This window comes from Bombus impatiens, unplaced genomic scaffold, assembly GCF_000188095.3.
Source record: "Bombus impatiens unplaced genomic scaffold, BIMP_2.2 scf_0418, whole genome shotgun sequence".
Lineage (NCBI taxonomy): Eukaryota > Metazoa > Arthropoda > Insecta > Hymenoptera > Apidae > Bombus > Bombus impatiens.
Window position 1 is genome coordinate 1,503,404 of NT_176837.1, and position 25,745 is coordinate 1,529,148.

Consider the following 25,745-nt stretch of genomic DNA (forward strand, 5'->3'; position numbering starts at 1 on the left):
GACGCATTAGTGTAAGATACCGTGGTATCTTCACCCAAGGATTTTGTGCTTTTAATCTTTCGATCGATCGCATAACGTTTTAATTACCCTTACCTGGATGGTGAAATATCGCGAATAATTCTGACGTATCTAAAACAATTTCAGAAAAATAAAAATTGTAAAATAAGGAAAGGAATAAATTTTCGGAGTACAATGGTGGTTTCCAAAATATAGAAATCAATCTACATCAACAGAAAAATGTATGAAAGGAAAGTTCCATCAAATGGATTATATCTAATAATGGTACAGCCGTATTATCGTTTCTATATTATATTACGATATACCATTGAGCTTCATTCATTCTTTATTACGTAGAACTTTTTATACTTTGAGAGCAAACAATAAAAAAATCGATTCTGGTGACGAGAAGGAACTCAGCGTTAATTAAATATTGTTCCCTGAAAATATATTGTTTAACGGAAACCCGTCTTTCGGAGCAGAGAATTTCCATTACGCTGCACTTCGATTCCGTGTTTGCATACTGACACAAATATACGGCGTATTATTTTATTCGAAAAAGCTTCATCGTTCCGGTGATCGATGGACCGGCGCGCACGTCATTCTTTCTCCGTCTACGTAGTTTTCCACCAGTTACAATTCGACGACAAATAAATGCGTGAATGGGCTGACAATCATGGCTACCTATGTGTGCGCGACACTGCTGCCGTGCAAAGTAACTCGTGATCGGCAAAGCTATGGTACCGAAGTTCCACAATCCTAACAATGGATATATTGGTTCATCCCTTCGACGCACTTCCGACCTCAATCAAAATCCCAAACTACCTTCCCATCCACTTCTCGTGGACTAACTCGTCTCCCTCTTTCTCCTACGCTCACTTCTCTCGTTCTCGTGTTCTCCACCTCCCTTTCTCTTTTCATCTTTGGACAAGAGTGAACGAGGCTGTCTCATCCCCGAATTCCTTACAACAATGCCTCTCTAATCCGTCATGTTTGCCCTGGCATTGAGTACACGATTGTTGCTGCTACCGTTCTGGAATGTTTCGATAGCGTCAAACACGCTTCCGCTTGCATGACAATTCGTTTTCGAAGCTCCATTGTTCGTTGATTAAACGAATTGTGATAGGAGCAGGCAGGAAGGACGGGTGGCCACGAGGTACGACAGAACCAACGTCAGCAGAAAAACGCGAACGTTTCGCGCGTCTACGATTCGATTTTATGAGAAAGTTATGTCCGATAGCTTCTTCCCTCTTTGCTCGTTTTGCTATCGTATCGACTTTTATGGTTGGTCATGGAACATCGAATGTGCGCGCTATTTTCTAATTCAGGAATGATTTGCGTCTCGGTGGCGGAACGAGGCTGACAGGGAAAGTTACAAATCGCCTTTTGTAACATTTCAATAGAAACGCAGGGTCTTTTGTGTTGGAAATCTTTGGGAAGTAGTCGCGTCGCGTATGAAAGGGCGAAACGTTCTCCCGCCAAAAAAAAAAACCAGAATTCCAGAAGAATTTTTCTCTATTCAGCCGTTTTATGCTCCACCCTTTTGGCTGCATCGGCCATCCCTGGCAAATCGTCGAGTCTCAACTTTCGATCTTGTCATTTCCCCTTGTTTCACGAATCGACGATAATCGACGAGAGTTTACGAGTTGTCGCCGGGCTCGTCGTCCACCACCACAGCCTGCGTGGACCCTTTGTCGAAAAGGGCTGGGAGGTAAGGCGCCTTCATTGTCGATTGCTGACTGGTCTTGGTTTTTATCACTGACCCTCGGGGAACGCGGAGACATCCGAGCTTCTGGAAAAGTAGGTTTGCCATCTTTCCGTACGTTTGACGAGTCCCAGAGGGAACATCGGTAACCTGACAGCCCATCTACTCTAGTTTCTACATTTTTCGCATGTCGCCGAGGACCGTGCACCTGGACATCGACACCCATCCCTCCTTCCATCCTTATTTCAGCATGCAGGTATTTCAGAAACGCTGTCCTAAGTAAAGCTTTGTCTGCAAGCTATTAACGAACTTTCTATACCGGGAAGGTTTCACGATATATGTATACGGTGGTTAACAATAGATGAAGAAAGCGGGAACGTAACTTTATTACCTCTAATCAGGTCGTTAATATATGGCTTCGTTAACTGAATTTATCAGTTTCGTTTTCGCATAACATGGAAGAGGCTATTTACGTACGGACGTTTTTCACTGGAACTTTTTTAATGCCCTGTTCAGACTTCCTGTTGTTTTACGACGTCACGCTGCGTACGACACGAACGACCGCAAACTGGATGTAACTGTACAGTCGGTCAAGGGAGGGAAGTGTTTCGAATAATTCTTTGTTAAAGTATTCAAGCATTCGCGTGTGTACATAGATGGTCGACCGTAATTAAGATTCATCCCTCGAATGCTGTAGAAAAAGAAAAAATAAATAGCTGGACAAAAAGTGGCTGGCTTGTTAATCCTTGTAGGCACTTAAGTCAACATGCTAACAGCCGTCTCGAGTGGCCGTACGATAGCCCTGGGTCTGTTAGTCCGAGAGCGCTAGCCAACGCTACAACGATCATGTGCACGAGCTCTGTGTACGAGAAAACGTCTGGAACCACTACGAGCAAGCGTCATCTCGTGTGTACTCGCGTGTAAGTTCACGTGTGTTCGCTTACATGCACCCCCGGAATGAATGTCAGGGCACAATACGTCGCTAGGCATATCATGCCGTCGTATCTTGGTTACTTTCAGCTCGTTAAAAGGACGCGCATACATACATATATGTGTATGTATGTGACGTACATGTGAGGGATTGCTTGCAGTTACCCACGAGAATATTCGAATACTTGTAGAAATATTTTATGAATGTATTATATGTCGCATACGAAACATTCTGAATTTTCTTTAGCGTTCTGAGCGAATTCGACTATCGTGATTAAAGTAAAGTATAACTATCATGAGTAAAGTTTCAAACAATTCTGAAAATCTACATGGAAGCTACAAGATATTTAGCGCAAGTTTAATATATTTCGCAAAGATCAGGAAAGTATTTAAATAGTCATTTAACTATTATTGCTTTAATAAGCTTTAATATTCACTGGGACTACTTAATACTTCTATGTAAGATAGCACATTGTATACTAATTTTTTATTAAATATACGCTCGCGGTAAGTATCTTGTAACTTCTATGTGTATTTTCGGGTTGGTTTCAAACTTTACCAATATAATCACGATATATTACGTGCATTTCGTATAACGCACATAATATATTCATAAAAATTTTCTGTGGTAAATGTTCGAATACTTTCGCGTGCCGCTGTATGTCAAACTTGCTCGGTGAAGTACACCCCGAGCAATATCGAGTTGCCAGGGTAAAAGAAAAACTGGCTGGGGAATTCTTGCCTTCGCGTACTTGAACGATCTTCGTTGCTTCCGCGCAGATAATTCCGAGGCACGCTATACACGAACCTCTCGACGTTTCCACCGTTTCCTTCCTGATATTTATTTGGCCACTCTTTCCGACCACTCGCCTCTCTCTTTCTGTGCATTTATGCAAACCTATTTTAAACGGAAAAATGCTAGACCGGTACGGAACGGTTGAACGATGTGGTATCGTATAAATGCATTTCTGCTTCTGGTTCTTCGTAACCCGCGCGACGTTTAATTCGTCGTATCCTCCCAAGCGAAAAATCGTTCTATCAGGCGAAAGTGAAGCGCAAGTAAATATTAACAAAACGTCTGTGTTTGCGCGTGCATATATTTGCGATTGTTTTAACATCGTGTCGAGAATTGTGGCTTGGTTTCGTGTCATAATGGACCAATTCATTAAGGCATTCCAACGTTCCCGTATAATGAAAGTGCAATTAGAGATATGCAAAACGCCGTTTATACCGACTGTGGAAAGTAGAAGGCCGAAGATGCCATTTGAATTGTGAAATACTTGGAGAGATTCCAATATTAACTGCTCGAATGCCGGTGAAAATAATGGAAGTAAAGTGGTGCTCGTTGTGACGAACGACTTTTCGGACGAAAGAAACCACGCACACTCGCAGTGTATCGATAAAACTGTATCGCATCACCAAAAGAGAGAAAGATTTAGAAAACAGGGTAGAGTAAGCGCGGAGAAATGGATCGAAAAAAAGAGGCAGGTGAACCCAACGTGTACGATAAAATAATTTCGACCATGAGATAACCTGGAAACCAATCCAAAACATTTCTCGGAAACTACCGATCATTCGTTTCTGAGTAAAGTGTAAACCAAATTCGGGATTCGTTTGCGTGTAAAAGCGAGAGGTTTTCGCCCTTGCTTTTTTTTTATCTTCTGGTTCTATTGAAAAAATGGTTTGAACGAGCTCGTTCCATGTATCTAAACAACGAACCATCCGTTACGCACGATACAAGGCATGTAAACCACACTCCAACATTTATCAAGGATAGAGACCGCAAACTGAAAGTTCCGAAAAGTTCGTCGAGCTGCGTGAAACTTTTTAACGGGCATCCAGCGGAAAGTTGGCCTGTTCGGGATGATCTACGACTTGAGGGGGAGTAGATGACCTAACGCGTAGCATCGACTCGACACCCTTTTACCGATTGAGAAGCACATCAAGGCAAGAACACGTGGCTTGTCTCCGTGCTAGCAAAGCTGCAGAGTCACAAACCATCGTACGTCGGACGATTCTTCTCTTTGATAGAGAAAAGAAACAGTGACCGCGATTAAGGCTTTTAGCCGCGACTATACCGTGTCCATGTGCCAGTTTCCCGTAATGCGCGTTACGGCCGACAGAAGCTAAAGTTACGCTGGAGCGTTGCTAGAAGAAATGGTTCATGGATTCGGTCGGGGTGGTTTCCACCCACTGAGCAGCTTTCTCAGTGTTCTGCGGCTCCTCCGCGCTATAAATACCGACACCGAGCTCCAGCTACCATGAAAAAAAAAACGGGATACGGAAGGAGCCAGTGCTTGACCAAGAGAGAGATACCAGGAAGAAAGATGTCAGATCGTCCAGGGACGTTGCAGACAAGAGCAGTAGTTTTTTCCTCTCGGTTCTACAGCTTTTTGTGGTTAGAAAAATGAAGCTTTATGAGCTGTGAAGCTAACCCGGTACATTCTCGGCCTTCGTTATGGGTAATTTCGTTTGTCCGACCTGGTACTCCTCTTCGGGTTAAAATAATTGCCACGTGCACGAGGATTGCACTGGCGGAACATATGAAGTTCGATTTTGTGTTCCTAGTTTCGTCGACAAGTGTACGAATTAAAAATAAATTTAAGTTTCAATCAATATTCCATATTTTACGTATATTTCTTGGAACATTTTGTCATACGGATTTTACTTAAGTATCTTCTACTAATTTGAATAAAGAATATGAGGAAGATTCGATAAAACGAAAGGAATAACCCGAAATCGTTTCGTGTTACATTTCGGTCTATATTTCACGAGGGAAAGGTAAGGGCGGTTGTGTCGGAAAAGTTGGAAATCGTTATTTCAGATCCCATGTTCATTCCGGCTATCACATGTTTTTCCACGTTGATACGTCCCTAAGGAAGAAGGCTATCAGTTTACTAGGTTCACCGCCAATACATATGCAATCACATTCCTCTTCAGACCCTGAGCCTGGTACAGTGACGGATATGGAGACGTAAGGGACGAACCTTTAGGCTATTTACCTAATCAGCGGCTGGAGTGGTAAGATCGAGGGGGCATGGAAAAGGGCATCCGTCCGTCGAGACTTGGCACAAGTCGTAAACTCCTGACAAGCGGCATTAAATCGTGCAGAATCCAGATAGGTTTGAGGTTACGAGAGGGATACAGGTTGTATGAATGTAGACGAGTGTAAAGGGTGCTTCAAGCCGCACGGTCCCCATCGTTATAATTCCGTTTCCATTTTTACACGGCAAATTTGCATAGTACGGGAGTGCAGCTTGCGAACGAAGAAATATTATCGTTAAAATTGATACATTTAAATCAGATACACGGCTGATTTCGATAGCGCGGTGCGTACAATTTAATCGTTTCAACTTTATTAAACGCGTAAAACATAGTTAGAGTGTTACGAGCGTTTCCAATGGAAAATTTCGCGGAATCGTCGGCGATAAACGTTACGTGGAGACCGTTTGCTCGCGTAAGGTACACGTAGAGAAGCCATTATACGTAGATGGATCGCACGTAGGAAGGGGTTAACCGTATTATTTCCTAGAAGAACGATGGAAAGCGTTTGCGGTGTCTGCGCGAGTAGGCAATCAGAGATAGAGGAATCCGATAGAACACGTGTAATTGAATTGGAGTTTAATTGAAAGTCGAGTTTCTTCATTTTGCACGTTATATTCGACACGATCATGGAAACTGGTGGCAACGTAGATATGTCGTGTATCGGGTTTGAAGAGCGACCTGAATGGTTTTATATCTGATAGAAGACTTCATCACGATTCCCGATACTTCAATGGATCTGTAGGGAACCTACGAGGGAGCAGAAATTGAAAGACGAAAATAAATTCCAAAATACTTCCTACAGAATGAAACTACCCTCGTTTTCTTTGGACGAACAGGAATTTTATACTCCCGTTTCACGGTGTATAGTAAAATATCGTCTGCTTTCGATATGTAAGATAGGGTGATATCAATAACGCATCTTAAGAGAAGATGAATGAAAAAATGTGAACCAAGGAAAATGTTACTATATGAAACATATACACAGGCGCATGAAAGAGTAGATACCTTTTATGAATATACTATGTGTGCTGTATGAAATACTTTTAAATTTCGCCAGCACTGTTACGACATTCGACTATCATGATTATACTGACTAAGTTTGAAACTGAACTGATAACATTTGTAAAAGTTACAAGATATTTTATTTAATTCTTTATTTATATTAACTAAATAAGGTTAACTAATTAAATGAATTAAACGAAGACAAACTAAATTTTTACTCAATATAATAAAACCAGTATGTCGTATACTTACGTTAACGAAACTGTCGCAAAGTATAAAATATTTACGCCAACCGCTCGAAATTCCCTGGACCCAGGATAGTCTACCTTTTGAGTCGTGAATCACGCAGATCGCGCGCGTACTTAGATGTATACCGTACCAGTAGCTCATTAACATAAATGATTTTCTGACCTAAAGACATTGCCTTGTTAATTGCATTGGCTAATAATGAAACCACTTTCTTGTTCAATGTACCCATCCGTGTGCACTTACGATACATAATGTATACGCAATGGAACAACCAAACGCATTAGAAACGTTATATCGTCGTAGGTTGGTATTTATCAACGATTCATCCTATGAATCGAAGCGTATCGATAGTCAAACACGGGAGTCAGTGATCACGATCGAGGAACACTCGTCATCGTTTAAGCTGGACGCGAATTTATGCGATGTGCTCATTCGAAAGTGATATCGGTGGAAGCAATAAAATCTCGTGCACACGCGTTGCCACGCAGTATTCCTACATTTGCGGTACTGCACGATTCCGCGTGCTGCGGGACGAAAAGTGATAACGCGATTGTGTGACAAGCCATCGATTACAGAGAACGGAACAACACGCACTACGTTCCGTCAACCGCGACTAACGCTCTCAGCCCTGTCACTATTATGCGTCCGGTCTTTCATCCGTTGTATTACGATTATCACGCTCATATATACGGCGGACAAGAGCCACGGGGAACATAGAGAGGTGCTGTTGGACGAAGTCCTATTGTCAGCTTTGGCTGAACATGTTGGTAACGAGCCGGTTGTTGCTACAAACTGTGCGAACGTGGATCACGGCCGTATCGAGCGATTTACCGAGTCAGAAACTGGTCACTATCGATACCCAAATAGAGCAGATGAATTGATTTAATCGACCTCATTTATCGATAGAAAGTATTATTTGATCGTTTAGATTTTACCCCAGTCCAGTTATTCGTTATTAATGGTCCTGTATTTTTCGTGCCGATAAGTTCATACGATAGAATATTGAAACAATATCAACATATCATGTTTAAAAAGAAGTAACGAATATTAAATGTATTATAGAAACATTCAATTAGGATGATATGGGGTAATAGAGGATTTTATACGAGTTGATTTCAGCATTTTATTCGGAACTTTATGATAATCGATGGTTTTAGGTAGAGGCTTTATTGTAATAGCTTCGTTTTAAAAATAGATATAAAAACGCTTGCTTTGCTGGGTAATCGCGTGGAATTTACTTGGCGTGGTGTAATGGATAATAGGATCAGGAAAAATAATTTTTTTATAGTCGTCAAAGGTATACGTATTCTTTTTTTTTTTTAATCAAGCCTTTACTGTTACACTATAGTACGGTTTTCTAATATCTATAAAAAATATATTTATATCGCACTTTATTCTCTGCTTTAGATAATTTTTATATCTTCTTGCCTTCTTACAGTACACAGTTACTTTTTCTATGTTATTTCAGTGAAAGTACTCTTATCTTTATTTCACATGGCAGCACAGCAATCTCGTTTAAATAATCTATTTTGCTCCATGCAAAATTTTCTTGCTTTTTCATAACTAACGCTTATAAAAAATTAATGTTCAAGATATCATCAGGATTTTCATGCAAACTCTAAGTAACCATAAACAGATACAAAATAAATATATAATTTACAAACTGAATTATACAAACTTTACGTGGAATATTCGACTTTTCTCTTATACTTTACTGTATTTTATACTGTAACTCATATACGTACGAAATTCATCATACGAATTAATCCATTCACGGAGCTGCGAATTCGAGGGAAAAAATTGAAACGTAACATCGACGGAATACTCGAGTCTTCGTCGGCAATATCGAGCCTCCCCGCGACTGTATCTTCCCGCACACCCTATAACTTTCCCCGTCCATGAAAACGTGCGCAGAGCCCTCCTTGGCGTGATACACTTTCCCGCCTAGGCCGCTACGAGAACAAATTAATTTATCATTTCGTAGTGTTACGGTTAACAACATTCCGGGGAAATAATGGCCAGTAATAAAGGCACGTAGCGAGCCTAAAGAACCCCGTGTGCGCCTACGAAGAGTGATCAAGAGAAAAAGAGAGAGAGAAAGAGAGAGAGAGCTAGAGAAAAGACGATCCAGGATGAAACGACGAGAAAGAAGGTGTGCGAGTGAGGTGAAGCGAGGAAACGAGCGTAACCGCGTAGACGGAAGCGAGAACAAAAATGTGAAGGACAGTCGAACGAGGAGCGAGAAGGAATAAGGAACGGTATACGCATGCGTAAAGCATGGGTGTATCTTCAGGCACCCTTTCCAGTTACCCCCACCCTTTCGACAGACTCGCCTGTTTTCCTCGTCGCTCGTCCCTCGTCCACCGCTCGATTCAGTCACCGGGCCGTTTCGCGAGCGGAGGGTTTCCGCGCCTTTTCTCTCCGTGCCTTTTGCTATTTCGTCGTTCGACGATCGTACAAGAGCCTACGAATTTTTGCTTCTGCGCTGAACCATATATTCGCGAAATCATTATCGAACGACGAATAATAACGCGCGGGTTTACTCGTGCCGTTTTTCTGCTTAATTCGACGAGTGGCCCACTTTCGGTACGGTCACATGTGCACATCGTGTCGCGAAGTGTCGTCGCCACGAGAATATCCGCGACATCGTAGCCTTCGGATTTGTCGAACGTCGAGTGTGTGTTCTACGACGAACTCGAATCGAGGTTAAGTTCAGTGTGGTTCTCGCGGTATTCATGCTTCAGTGCTGTCTGTCGGCGATTGCTCCAGACTAAACGATTACAAGGCAACGGTATTTCGTTGAGAGGATTTATGACGCTTAGTGCGAACGAGGATTCCGAATTTGTGGATGGAGTCGCGGTCAGAGCATGAAGCTGGTGTACGGTAAATACGCAGTCAACGAGAAATTGACATTCTCGAAGACAAAGATCGCTGCTGATTCGTGACATTGACGACTGATCGAGTGTCGCTGCCGGCCGGGGGGGAATCTTGTTTTTGTTTTCTTCTCTACGTGGCACCCGCTGCGTTCGTAGAATGAGTACGCGACACGCTGTTACGGGGTCGTGTTGATTTATCGCGAAACGTGTCTGTGGTTGAGTAACAGTGTGATGTTTACGTGACAGCCGGTGTAAGGAACAACCGCGTGAGAGCGTGGCGGGAGTTTCGAACAGTGCAGTTAGTTTCTTGATGCAACGTGACTCGCGACGTTATGCCAGTGCAACGATACGTCGGTACGTCGAAAACGTTGCTAGACAGTGTTCTTCACCAGATACGACATCGATAGTGCGTACAAGTGGAACGGGCTTTGGCGTGTAAACGCGTTACCTTGATTACGTTACATAATTAATTAATCATACACCGTCACAAATGGTACACTAACGTTGCATAATTGAGTGACGCCGCTGGAAGTCGGGACGCGTTGCCGAACACGACATCTTCGAGGTATGGAAATTTCTAATTAAACGAAAGTCCCTCTTAAGCATGCCTACCTTTCTTTCTTTCTCGAACGAGCTCGAGAGATTTAACTTCGTGATTCTCTCACACGGGGTTAAATGAGAAATTTTAACACGTAAAATATAAGCTACCTGAGTTAATTAAGAGATCGTACATAAACGACAAATCCTTTAATTCGCTGTTACATATAAATGTATATTAATCGTTAGGGAAATGAAACAAATATTAAATGCAGGTAACGCGTGCCTTGGATGTAGCAATATTTTATAAAATTCTTCGTTTACATAAATTGTGGGAAATATTAGTCGGTAAAATATACAAAAAGTTTTTCAATATCTTTATCAATCAATTTGGAAATTTTTCCTGGAATAACACACGGAATTTATTTTTCGTTGCTCGTAAAATGGATTTTTAATCGAATTCGACTGAATACGATTGTATTGTATTTTAATCAGAAATTCCTGAAATCGTGAAATAAATCGTGGAATTCATAAAAAATCAATTGTTGGATAAAAATATATGAATACGGTAATGTTGAATTCAAGTATTTATCCAAACACGTGATTTTCGATGTCTAGCTGGTTCCAGGCAATATATTCGAATAACAAGGACGAAGTATCTTTTGTCTTATTTTCTCGTTGTCGTATGCTTGAGACTAACCCATATTTAAAAACATCCGGGAAACCCTGAAAGCTTTTATCTATAACCACCGTGTTTACCCAAGAATGTCGCAGTGCGCCTAGGGCGACACGTTTGCATCTCGCCTTTTTCCTCTGGAATTAGTCTCCACTGGTTTACTTTTCCTCCGTGTACCGTTTTCCATTTTTGTTCTCATCTTCTTTTTTTGTATTCATCTCGATGCTTTTGTTCCTCGGATCTCTGTCATTTACGGACGGAGTGGATTAGGTTTTAAGCATCTAAAGTGATTTTGAAAACTGGGACAGTCTGCTGGGACTCTTTTGTAAGCGATAGCAGAAAAGGAAAGCGCTACGTGAAATGTTCCTTTGACGATATCTCTTAGATTGCACGACTATTCTCTAGAATGGTTTCATGAATTTTATTTAAACACTCTTATACCTTTATGGCTTATGCTTTTAAAACTCTTGAAGGTATCACAAAACATTATTTCGGGACAATCCAAGCGATAATTGAAGGTTCAGATCGATTTATTTACATATCCATAATATACATCATTTACATATTCATCTCGTTAATAAATAACTACGATGACACGGCGATATATGCGTTCACAAATTCATAACTATATCTCTCATCTATTCATATAGCCCTGTATAAACAGTTTGTTCGAAAAGCGCTACTAAAATATGTGCAAGAGTAAAAGTTTACTTTCACCGTTAACAACGATCCAATTTACGAAACTTCTATCACGCAAAATTCCAAGCATTAATGTCAACGATCGTGGAAAATTCCAGGAAAATTATTAGTTAATATTGCCGGTTATATAGCAACGGATACCGTGACAAAATCGATGCAGAGAAAACGGTGTGACTGATCGACATGATCCTTGATAAAATGTTGCCTAGGTTCTCGTTTGATTTTACACTAACGGGACGATATTCGTGGATGGGAGATTGTCAGTCGATGAACAGGAGCGAGTAGCATCTATTGAAATGATATCCTTTCTACTGGCGGAAAGGGTGGAGATGCTTCGGGGCGAATATGAGATTTCAGTGTATCTACTTCGCTTATTGCTTGACATATGTACCTATGTATTAAATGGCCCCATCCCGGGCGGCGTGCATCGAAGCTTTTCATAGCCTGGACTGAGAATGAAATACGAAAAGTGGGAAGGGAAGAAGAATATATCCCTACGGTGACTACCTTTTAGCCTCGCGTCCTTGCAACCGCCGCGTATATACCTTTACAGGACATGTGAAGTCGCGCAGTACACGCTTTGTGCGCTTACCATCAGTTATTTATTCCGTCGATCGCTTTAACGTCGACAGACTTTCCATTATTCGCTGCAACATCCTTTAAACGGGTTTTCTCTCTCTCTCTCTTTCTCTTTCTGTTTTCTCCCTTCGTTGTTTAATCACTGTGTTGCTTGATGTACTTTTTATTTTTATTTGCGCGCAGGAAGTTGGCGGTCGTTTGTGTTACAAAAAAACATGTAGACAGTTATTGCAATCTTTTTACGTTTTAAAGTAAAAAATTTAGAAACAATTGTTTGAGAAATATTTTTAGTAACATTAACATTAATCTGTGACTGTTACTTCTCGAATACTTTAAATGTTACAAACATTGCCATTTCACTATTATATAAAGGACGATATTCCAGTAGTCGTCAATCATATATTTCACGATTACGAATTATAAAATCAAATTAAAATTTTTGTTAACATATTTCTATTTAACTGTACAAATTAAAGTTTAACGAGACATATGTGTACGTTGTTATCCTATCTTGTTCTAAAAATTTGTCGTTATTTAAATTGAATTTATATTTCATTTAATTTCAAACAGATTTCAGCAACGTCAAATAATATTGCACCCATTAGTACAGGATCCAAATACCAATAATTAAACCGGCATGTCGTGATACAGTATATATAGTAGTACAAACATATAAATAGGGAGCCGATCATTTATATTCGTAAATCGCATTATAGCGATAATCTGCTTAAATAAAACTAGTATTTTGGAATAGTCGATTCCCGTACTTCGTTTTCAAACCATTCACCAGATAATCAGAGGATCTGAAATTTTGGTCTATTTATACCTTTTACAGCCCTTCTCCGATTCACCGATGGATTGGGACCGCGCCGAGGTCAGAATACCCGGGTAACCGAATATTGGTGCCATTGATATGCATAATCCTTTTACTTCAATATCGCGAACCGAATGTTCGAAGTAATCGATACACACACCTGGCTGGCACGTTCATTATACATGCAGTATCAACGTATATTACGACGCACGTTCGTCCATAGAGTTACTAACGAAGAACGACAAAAAGTTAAAAACTTTTCCACTGCGCACGATGGAATATCTCTTCGCGGTTTTTACAGCATCTAATGCGAGCGTGGCGTTCCCGGGGAAAGAAAAATATTTGGGATATGAAAATATTTTCGATATTCGAATCGTTCGCGAGCAACAATATTTATACGATTCGTTGGTCGCGAACGAATTCAATTACGAGCCAAACGAAACTTTTTGCCGTCGCTATATAAAATTCTCGGTGGCATCGCTGACCAATGTCGAGGTTCCGTTCAGAAAATTATATTCACCGGTTTTTTAACAGAAAAGCGAATATTCCCGACTCTGTTGCCCAACGAATGCACTCGTCCACACGCAAACGGTTTCCTGATATTTCGTTTAATCGAAACCCGGAGTCTGTAACTGAGTTATCGAAGTCGGGCGAATTCGTTTGAAAATCTTCAAGTGTTTCCCTCTCTCGAGTTGTTCTCCCTCCGTAGTTGCGTACTAGGAAGCACATCGATCCGTATCGATATACTCCCTGTTGAATTCACCAACCGAATTCTCGTTTCGTCGATTACGTTAAAGTTAACAACGGCTTCCGTTAATTCTTCGTTTTCGATCGCGTTGACTACTTTAGACTACTTTTTCCTTCTCTTTTCCTTCCTTTTCTCGGTCTTTGCGAGGCGAAGGCGGTAGTTGATGTCGCGTTCGCCCGATTACAAATGTGAAATCGATCTTTCATTGTCGAAGAATCGGCGGGGTAAGATGGTACTGCCGTTGCTAAATCGATTCTCTGGAGATAGGTAGCTGAGAACGAACGAACCGCCATTCCCGTTTTCTAGTAAGGACGAAGTCTCGTTAGTCAAGCTGGTAATCAAAGCTTCGCTTCGATCTCGCTTCAAATTACTTCTCGTGCCTTCTCTGCTGGGAAAAGACTAACTTTTCGCGTATATTTCGCCCTGTAAAGTCTGACGATCACGTACTACAGGCGATGTTCTCTCGTAAGCAATAACGGCCGCTTCTTGTTGCCGTTCTTTATGAGTATACGGTGTAAAACTAATAGAATTTATTGGAACTGTCGATAACCATTAATAGGATGTTCCGTATGCTTTGTATGAAATATTAAATGAACTAATATAGAAACAATCAATATATATAGAAACAATAATATAGAAAGTTTGAATTTATTTTATTTAAAAATTTTGCTTATTTTCCTTTATCTCTTATAATTTAATGCCTTTGTGTATCGTAAATTAATTCTGGATTTGGATTCGTTATCATTGCATCAAAAGAAAATTCATTAGCTGAGAGAAAGGAAATTTTATATAATTGGTCAAGAGCAAACTTTATTACAGTATTTTAATTTCTAGCATAAATGTATTATATTAATTTCGTATCTATTTGTCTATAGATAATGAAACGTAAACAATAATTATCCGACATAACAAACAATTATAGAACCGTGTTGTTGTCATACATTGAATAATGAACTTTTAATTTTATCAAAAATTTTACCACGATCGCCGCACGAAACTTCAGCGCGGAAAATTGCATTTGCGCTTAACGAGACAACTAATTCGATCACGTGGAAACAGATTTCAGAAGATTGCAGTTGAGTATTTAATACTCTTAATGAAACTTCACTCTCATTAAAGCATTGATCATGCAACATTATACATGTGTAATGTGAAATAATCGAGCTTGCAGAATGTAATTTGTTAAATATGCGCCGTTTGTGCAAACAATTACATAATTCTCGCAAGTACTTGTTTGTTATAAATCCGATTTTATAGAAATACCTAATGAGCACGAAAGAATATTTTAATAAATTGCTGCAATTACATATATTTTTAATCACGTTTAAGATTTTGATTGAATCTTTTATTCGTGTATTCCAATAATATGTTGTGAATTATTTAATCCATTACCATTGTATAACTTTTTATTACATTCACGTTTCGACAAGTTCCAAGTGATAAGAGAGTAAACGAATGAAACAAAAGAAAAACCTTCGATGAATAATAAATACACGGGAAATTGATTAATAAACACGAGATAGATATCTACATATATTCCAACTTTCGTTTTGATCACAAAAATGAAATTCTACTTTCGAGATCATTGATTACCTTTGCAAATGTTGCGCAACGACGAGGTCAAATGATCTGCTGCGGCAAAGAAACATTAATAACTACATCGTTGAACGAGATGTGTACTTCGAATACATCTGATAATATTTGCAAAAACTTATGAAGTGGTTATCTCAATCGAGTTTAATTTATTCAGATAATTCATCGTCTATTTTTCTCATTCATAATTGTAATTGGAGAGTGCCCGTTAATTTATTAATTAAATAGTAATATAGTCGTTTATTAAATTTTCACGTGTATTATACGACTAATAAACAAGATTCATTGTGTTTATTATGGATGTCAATTACTGTAATTATATCATAATTTAAAATTGCCTGACAATATAATTTAATAATTAATACGATTTAATAATATAGAAATCTTTGTATTTACACGCTCTAAAATACACGTTTTGTAATATATTACGTCTGAAAACATAATTGTACATCGAGGCAACGGCTAAATTACAGTCTTCGTAAAATTCACAATGTCATTTTATTCTGTGCTTACGCGATAAACTTCCCCACAAAGAGATCGTCCCTCGTAGTTCAAGTACCCTACACGAAACAACTATTCGTTCTCATCTAATCGCATCAGAGGACGCATAAAGGACCGCGATTGCGTTCGAATGCAATGGTCCTGGGGCTTTAAAGCATGGGATGCATCATTCGATCTTATCTCGCGACGTGCTCGTTACGCTTGCGGCATATTAATGTCGTACCAGCGATTTCAAAAGAATCTGTCAGGCAAGTGATTTAATCGAATTTCTTTCTTAACCACATTTATGTGCTACACTTGGCGAGGGAGAATTCAGATTGGTAACTACGTCTATGTTCTTTTATAGTTGACTGCAAGTAAAAGTAAATACTGCATATGTATGATCTTTCGGAAACACTGAAAATGGGAATTAATTATGTGTAGGATTGAGCATTCGAATTGTTCTCAATATTTCTGAGATCTCTTTCAATCATGTTTCTTACTTTCTAATACACTCTCTAATTCAAATAGACAAACATAAAGATAATGTAAACTTAGATTATAAATATCAAATTCATTTTTTTACGAATAAGGAAACATTTTCGAAGAAACGAAAGCAAGATTAGGCAGAAGGAACTTGGAATAATATCATAATAAGATTAAGCTGAAATCTTCCTTTATATTTTTTGTAAAATTCATCGTTCATTGGATATTTCTCTCATTGTGTAAATCGATATCAATTTCCATTGGGGTTTTAACGGAGAGCGTAGAATTTAGAATGGGTTTCGATCCACCGAGCATAGAGCACAGAGTTTCCAAATAGTCACCCATGTAATTCTATAGCATATAAGCTAAACCGTGCTCACTGTAGCTTAACTTTGCTGATCGTACGAAAACCAGTTCGCCCCGTTTTCTGCTACAGCAGTTGCTTCGCGATATAACTAGTTGTACCGAGATTTTTAATCGTCCAAACTCTGCTCGTCTCTGCCGATTGCAGTTTCACAGTTACAATTTCCTCAACTAATTCTCCCAATAATTTCTATTCTCATCTTAATATCCGTTAACGACATCTCGTATGCACGTGGACGCTCGTAGACATTGATTTCAGTTCCAGTTTCCCATCGTACGAAATTGCAGGATTTTGTATCGGTTAAATACCGGTTGTCGCGCGATCGGTCACGTTTACCCTTTCACTTCCCACACCTATCGCGTATATTGGACCGTGTTCTATTTAAACGTGCTAATAATAATCGGGAAGCCGGCAATCTCCACCGTTCAAACGTGCAATCTCTTCTAAATACAGTCCGAGGGTGTTTCGAATCAAAACATCGTGGTGTGCGCACGGCTGCTTTGGCCGTTGGGCTATTTAACCAGCGACCGACTTCAAAGTGTGCATGTTTGAAGCGTTTACTCAACAACGAGAGAAAGCTCGAACGAGCTTATTAGGTAGAGAGAGAGAGAGAGAGAGAGAGAGAGAGTAAGTGGATAAGAAAGCTGAAGTAGGGATAACACGCAGCGAGAAGGCGTAGGAGAGTGAGAGTAAGGCACGAACCGTTTGGGAACAGTAGAAACGTTCCGATTTACACAGACGTACCGCACATAATCCTCGCTGAAGAATTATCGCGAGCGTAGGCGAAAAACAAGAGAACTTTGCGAGAAGTTTCAGACCCTCCCCATTGACGCAATTCGCTCCATATTTCCGAATTAACGGGTTAAACGATAATCCGGAATTATGTTACGTGGCGTAGTGTTGAAGCACACTAGCTTTGTCTGAAATTTCACGAGTTACGACGGCTCTTCATAATGTTTCTCTAGTCTCTCACAAATTGTCTGTTGTATAAATTTACATGTATGATGTTAAAATTTGCTTGTTTAATAATTTTCAGGGATAGGATTGTACTTTTTTATGAAGAATGTTTACGAAAAATTGATATATTAGATATTTTAAATTTTCATGACGAACTTTTTTAAATATATAGGTAAAATCGGAAATCGTATGCATTAATATTAACTTAGTTGTGTTTGGCTTAAAACGAGAAAATGTAGAAAAATAGAAGGGAAGGATAAGAAAAGGAAGTTTCGTTGTAGTTTTCTATCATATTTCTTTTTATTTTTGTTAATTATCAGTTTGATCATGTATAGCTATTTACCAAGCCTTGGTTATCTCTAACTTCATTTGGAAATTCAAGCGGATCTGTTTCCATTAACTGAACGCGATAGCCGTTTATTTTAGTATATTGGTTTACAAATTGCGTTACTAACACCGATTAGTCAATCCATTATTTCTGCTTGTGATTATTTGCAGGTATTATGGCTATTAATATTGCTAATGCGAATATAAACACGGTCACTGATACTTACATACGCAATATGATGAACAACTTCTCCTCAACAGCTGTTAAAATGCTCATCAATGATTTATAAAAGACGCTTTTAAACCTATAAAAATATTTGAACATATTTTCCTTATCAAAACTTTGAGATTCAATTTATATCCCGCGTACGTTCAACTTTCCATTTCGATGGATATTCAGTGGACCGAATATTTGTAAATATCTATATTGTCGATTTTCCTTCTCTTTTATTCGATCCCTATTTTAGCAATTTTAGGAGGGACGAGACAAGAGATCATCGAGACTCGGGAATCACGCTCGAAGGGGTTAGGTTGTTTTCACGAGTAACGGGATATAATACATAATTGTTCAGCTAATTTCTCGAAACTCTTACCCGTTCGTCCGAATATAAAGCCGGCACTTATGTTCTGAGAGATAGCAGCCTCGAGTGCAAAGGTATTGGAAAATAATGAAGAGGTTCACCCTCGCAGCTGTTGAGCCTCCCCGTGGCTCAATGGTGGTCTGTCGATGACAACGAGGTAATTACTTTTCAAGTAGCAGACGTGCAAATGAACGGCGGTTTAATCTGCCGATAATATTCCAGTATCGCTGCCATTTTTATATCACCCTTCGTACGAACGTAGGCAAAGACGATCGTATCGAACAGAAAATTTATTTCCGTCCGTGATTCAATTCGTCTGCGAGAATTGCTATAATCGGATCACGCAGCGTCGCGAGATGATATACCATAATGAAAATGTCTCGCGACTATCGTCCGAACGCGGTCCCTCTCGAACTCTGTCGTTGAAAGAATTTTACATTTTCATTTATCCCCGAATCAGGATTGATGTCTTCTGATCAACGATCAGGTAATGTTTATTGCAAACGTAGCAGCGAAAGGGTAATTAATCTTGCGACTATGACTCATCGCGAGATTTTCACGTGTCGTATATCTCGTCAGCGATTTCGTTACGTTAATGCGGCCGATGTATGTAGCTCGTAACGTTTCGTCGCATTAGGAGCGTAATAATGAAATACGGGTTATTTACTTAATCGTCGTAACGTTTCTCTAGTCGCAGTATATTTCATAATTAAAGTAATGCATTAATATCACGGCGCGAAGCTTTTCCCCGCCTCTGTTAATTCGCGTCGCAACGAATTCTCGGAAGCAACTGAAATCTCGTTGATTACTAACCTGGCCGTTCTTCGTTCCACGTCACGTAATCCTATCGTTCATCGTGTACCATTAGAATTTATCGCGCTGAATCAAAGCGAACTCGGTTTAGAATCGGTGTCGAGAGTTTCTCGGGAACTCGCCCGCGACACACCTTTGCCCCGAATTAATCTCGCGCTATATAGCTATAAGTTATTTTCTCATTTCTACGATTTCATCGTCGTTCTCTTTTCTCTGTATTATATACTTGGAACACACTTGGCCGGTGTATTATTACTACAAAAAAGAATTTAAAGCTTGCACGTAATGCGCCTCTCGATAAATCATGGCTTATTGAACGCGCGAGGCTCAGTTTTGAAGCCCACCAACGGGGTGCCTGGCGTTGTTCGTTCGCCGTGATACGTCATAAGTCACAGCTGGTAGCACGTTGCGACGACATCATCCAACCGTCCAACCTTCCTGCCACCCCTTCTGTCAGCCACCCCCGTGGTGGCCCCTGCCTCGCTAGAGTTTGGCCAGCCTAGACATAATAGTGCCATTAACCGATTCTGTATCTTAGCAACGTAACGCTGCTCTCTCCTTCGTTGGACCCGTTTATTGCATTCTATGATTGATACTGTAAAATATGGTGTTTGTGCGTAGAAACCTCGCAGGAGGCCGACAATCGGTTTGCCCGACATTTCCACATCTATCCTAGTACCGTGTTGCCTTTGGAAATAAATAGATATATCGATCGAGTTACAAATTGTATCAAAGTTCTATACATGTCTCCAGTGTCTATAAATGGAATTGTCTACAAGTGTCGGACGTATAGTTTGGTGTGAATGTAACAGATGAAGGTCGTTTAAATATTATACTTCTTCAATGTACTTGTCGTAATACGACCGCTTCACACTGACAGGAAATCTTCCTGTGTGAACGCTGTATCAAACTAAAAGTATCCGGAGACATATGTTTGATGCTTATAGGAAATTCTAGCTTAACACGACCTACGATCGAGTTCTTTATCGTCGTAGAAAGAAAATATTTTCTCTAGACTGGAGAGAGTGAACGATTAACGTCGATAAACGTGACACGGAGTTCATATATCACGGATATGAAGATCAAAGGTTCCAACCAGGCTGGAAAGGATTTAATTGTGTTTGAAAAGACGAATGGGGGCGACGATGGTTGTTCATATTGTTTATGACCATGTCAGAAGCATGTGCTGGCTGTCTTTGAAGGGCCCCCATTGGAAAATTGGACGACCTTTCATTTCGTTCGCGTCTAATCTTTCTTATTGCGTATATCTAATTTTTATTTCCGCGTTTCGCTTGATTTTTCAAGCCTAGTGCATCGTGATTGTCTTCTCGTTTGTTATGTACCAATCATTCGTTTGACGTTTCTTTGTTTACCCTGTCCTCTGCGTCACTTCCAGCGTTGCAGCGCTGAAAATATTTTCCACTACCGCAAGCTATCAGCTTTCGGTCGCGAAATATCCATGGTATTCTTCGAAGTTCGCTCGCGGTCGATCATATATTGATAATTAACAATGGCCGCGATGATTATCTCGCGGAAGATAGAAGCGATATCGACGATAGAATCTGGCGAATAATGCTGTCAACCGTGATGGACAGCTGTAGTCACGCGACGGCCAGATAACGCGTAAGCAAGTTTACCGAATGGTCGTGTTTGTTTAACGTATTGTCCGAGCAAATAAATGTTTTATGTCCGTCAACGCGATAGATCTCTCAATTCGCTCCGGTTTTCATACATACCGGCAATATTTCTCTTTCATTCATAAATCGTCGTAGTTGCGAGGCGGTGGCTACTACTTTTGTCACAGACAAAGATCCTAACAGCGGTCATTAAAAATCACAGCAAGGAGGGGTTGCGATCAGACAAGGGTTGTAAGGACTCGAAGGGGTAAGTTGCCGTATGGCGGTTCGGAAAATCGTGTAGAATACAGCCCTCCTTTCCATTCGCGAGCATATTACGCGCCACCTTGAAATGCCTGTAACCATCGATCAAACCGTAATTCCCATACATGTCGCCGTTTTTCGAGCCTGTTGAACTTCGATAGAAGCGTGTAATGCGATTCTCGAAGAAGTATATTTTTACGTTCACTGGGTTTATGTTCCAGCGGATTAATCCTTCGAGAAACAAGTACCTTGAAAAATAATATGGAAGATCTGTTGGATTTCTATAAATCTAACTAACTTCTACTACATCGATCCTTGATATTAGATCAACTTGGCTTAAGATTCGTTGCTTTCAAGTTTCACAAGACGAATACAAAATTTTCGATTGCTTCCTATTTCCTTTTCTTTCATAATCAAATGGATAAAATCGAATTTTGATTAAGGAATAAATTATTTCCGTTCGTCTATCTTCGATAGGTAGAGGATAATTTGCGATACTAAAATTATGGATTCCGCGTTAATACATATTCACGCAAGTCAACGGCATATGTGCATCGATATGGTAACTATTATCAGACTAGAGCGGGTTTGTTGAACTATACCGAAAGAAAACAAATGGTGATGGATGCTAAATAAGCGCGCAATATCACGCTGGAAGTAATCAATCCTACCTAACGCCACTTTCCGTACCGCTCTATTCTCCGATTATGCAGATCATTTTGCACGTTCCATTGAATTATTGCGATGATATTACGCGTTTGAGCTCTTCGTTTGTGACGCGATTCTACTTTAATACGACATTAAACACTATTCATTCTGAATCGATATTTCGATAGACGATAAATTGTATAGTCGTAGCGTGCTCAATGAGTAGAACAGTATATCAAGTGTTTGGATCTCGGTCTTCGTTGTTAGAGATTTTTCACTACTTATACATTCTCATGTGGTGGCATTTTGGAACTTAAAAAACGTGTCGTTTTTTGTAGAAACGCGCGTGATCTCATTTATGGATTCGTGTAACGACAAAAAGCGGGTGCATTTTACGTCGGAGCACAGTTACGGATGAACGTGAAAATAAAACGTCGAATCAAGTGATCATTTGATAAAACTTTAACAAAATGCCAGAAGCTATCCCTGCTCGGTTAAACAATAACAAAAAACGATGCCAATATTACTAAATGTTTATGTCACTTGTCAAGATCCAATTGAATATTTTACAAAATATATTTCACGTGGAAAAATAAAAATTGCAGAACAAATAAAAATTTTGGTAACGTTCCTGTTTGAATTTTTAACCACGATTTAACTGATATTTATTTTATCGGTTCCCTGTGTTTTATTGCTAAATGTTGTTTTTTCTTACTCGAAATTTTCGACAAATATTATATATATATTTTTTTTATTTTAAATAAATCCTTTTATTCTGTTCACGATGATCAGACACTATGAAAAGAAATTTTACAAAATTTCACCATTCAATTAAGTATTCTGGAAAAATATGAAATCAAATTGCCAAAACGCAACGTATTTATTTTCGTTCGAAACGCGTCGGCACGTACAAAATTCTCTTATTAAATCCATCGTTCAATTTTTATCTTAATCCCACCTTGACCTCTCTCTTCGGTGATCCTTCTTGGTGAACCATTTTTCCCTCTTTCTCTTTCCTCTGGATTTACAGAACGCTATAGAGATACTTTTCTTCATACGCGGATGTAATTCCCCGTACAAATGGAGGTTGTTCCAGGCGAACTCTCGGGTCACGTCGACGACCTAACTGTCCTGACACCACCCAGCCTTTTATACCAAGGGTTACCACGCGAAAGTTCGGATGAAGGAAGGGGAGAATCCATAAGCCGTCCTTCTGGTCTGGCCCTCATCCTCCGACATCTTCTACCCCCGTCTTCCACTCGCACCATGGACGCATCTCACCATAAACTCCGCTATATGCAATCTTTCGTCTTTCTCTCGTGCTTACAATCTCACGTGTCTGCCAGACCTACGCCCAATTTCTTATCGTACCTGCTTCTTTCAATTTTTTATTTTTGCCTCGAAACAGATATTCTCGGATCCTTTCATCTTGTCATATGTCATTTGATCACTTGCACGTTCCGTGTTTCGCCCTTTTAAAAAGGGAGAAGCCTGATAGTCACTTGTAGCCCTTTGTGAATTCTTATCGTGGGGACTGTACAAGATAATAATAGGGAAAATGGTTTTGTTCTGAATTTTTCATCGATACTAATCGATGTGTCAGCTGTAGCATTCTCTTGGATGGTTGTTACTGAATATTGTGAAGTGAAAATTTAGCGATCGAGGACATTTTTTTAAACTATTACTTTAGCATCTGGAGATATAGAATGGTTACAGTCATTTGTATTGTAGCATTTACATTAATTAGTTAAGATACTAATATTAATGATATATTATTAATTGATTAAATTCAAGCGTATTAAGTTTTATAATTTAGTAGCATTTTCATGTCTACAAAAATTTGGTATTATGAAAACGAAATGTAGAACCTGAAATAGAATTTCATAATGAAAAGTAGAATCATATTCAATCGTGTTTTGTTATCGTTAAAAAATTCTTTAAGATAGAAGAAAATGTGGAAGATCATTATCAATATACCTATATTTTATGTTAAAGTCCTTCCTAAAGTTTTTTACTTATCGAAACAGTGGCAAGATTGTAACAAAAAATCACATTAGGATTAAATGTGGAATTTGTTACTTATCTGACAAATCTATTTTCTTATACTCAAATGCATATCAAGCAAATCATATTCAGCAGACATAATAGTCTATCCGGAGTAGTTTCGCACAAACTTCAACTTTACTCAAAGTATATCTCTCGACCATTCCACTCCATTCATAGCATTTACACCGCTTGGCCAATGGCCGCTTCTATTGGACTTTCTGACGAAATGTTAAATCTAAGCAGTTCGTAGAGCCAGTTAAACTCTCCTGGAAGATTGATGTTTTTAGAAAGGAATTAGCCCGTGAAAGGAAAAGGAGAGGTCCTCTTAAATGGAAAAGTTAAGTTCGACAGAAATGCAGTCTGTAAACTATGAATCCAATTTTAGTCGGTTGCTCCTTATCAGTGCCGAACCGGCGAAACTCCAGGGCTCTGGTAAACTTTCGCCGTCTGCTGTCACTTCAAGCAGAATCATTAAATTAACAAATCCGCTCGCCACACGCCGGACAATTTCTTTTATTGAATCGGAGAAAGTTTGAACGTTGAGTAATCCGTTTGAAAATAAGAGGAAGAATCGTTGGGAAGACGATACGGGCTACGGACAGCGAATTAAGAGAGGTTTCAAAGTTATGATTCCTGGTTTGAAGCGTCGAGAATGGATTACTGCTGGCAGCTCGAAAATAAAAGTTTTCAAAAGAGGAAAAGGAGATCCGCCACGTCGTCGACGGCGCACCGATAGAAAGCAGTTGGTAGTCGGTCAAGAATGGAGCGACGCGTCGTTCGAACGTTCGCGCAACGATATCCAGGACGATAAGAGGGAATCGCTCTTCGAGGGGGATAGCTGAAATTCCACGATGAATTTGAACTATTTTAATAAAACTTGGCCAACGAGTCCGACACGCGTGTGTATCTACGTGTGAGCGTTCGCACATTGTCAAATTTCAATGGTTAAAATTAAACCGCCAAGAAAGTTTTAGACACTGGCTGGTGAAACCTGGAACAAGGAAATTAAACTTTTCCGTCGCTTCTCACTTTTCACGGGATCCCACTTTACCCGTGAAATTTTAATCGTCCGGTTTTGTAAAACCCTCTCTAGAACCGTATTTTATAATGGTAACTCTGTTATTCTCTACGTAACTGCTAGACGATAATTCTATTCTCGTTCGATTATTCGCTAGGATGCACGTTGACATATTTTGGGAGATATTTACTCTAATTATTACCTTTTAATTAGACGGATTAATTCTCGTAAAGAGAGTTGGATAATCGATTCTAAATATCTGATCGCTGACTATACGAATAAATCTGTAATCCGAGTACTGCTCCATTTCATCGTATGTAACCTGTGTTGGCGATGTAACGTGTAATCCTTGGAGATCAGACCTGGGGCTACATAAAAAGAATAATTAATATCATGTTCACATTATTATCAGAAGCTGCACGTAAGCTTCTATTTTCTTTTATGGTAACGGTTAATAACTGCTTTTGAGGGTGCGCCAAGTCCCACAGCTACGGATAATCGTATTTAATACTCTTCTTTGCTTCGATATATGACGACGTCTATGGACTGGTTCATAACTGCTGATTCTCCGTATTTCACAAATCCTGAGGTATCATTACCGTTTTCGTTTTCATTAATTCTCTTTGAACAACATGTCTATTCGATTCGTCAAAATATTTACGAAGGAAAATGAGAATTATCAGAATTCGTTTTAA

The 25,745-nt window shown here is 39.5% G+C and overlaps 1 protein-coding gene across 3 annotated transcripts in view; it reads left to right on the forward strand.

Moving 5' to 3' along the window:
- LOC100747772 (semaphorin-2A) overlaps positions 1-25,745 on the forward strand; it is a 564,473-nt gene that overhangs the window by 87,404 nt on the left and 451,324 nt on the right. For 2 of the 3 annotated variants that reach the window (XM_012386840.3, XM_024368287.2), the window contains exon 1: positions 9,306-10,369. The exons of the other annotated variant lie outside the window; for it this stretch is intronic. The gene's annotated coding sequence lies outside the window, so the exon portion shown is untranslated. Of the gene's footprint in view, positions 1-9,305; positions 10,370-25,745 lie in introns of those variants that run through there. 3 annotated transcript variants of the gene reach the window in all.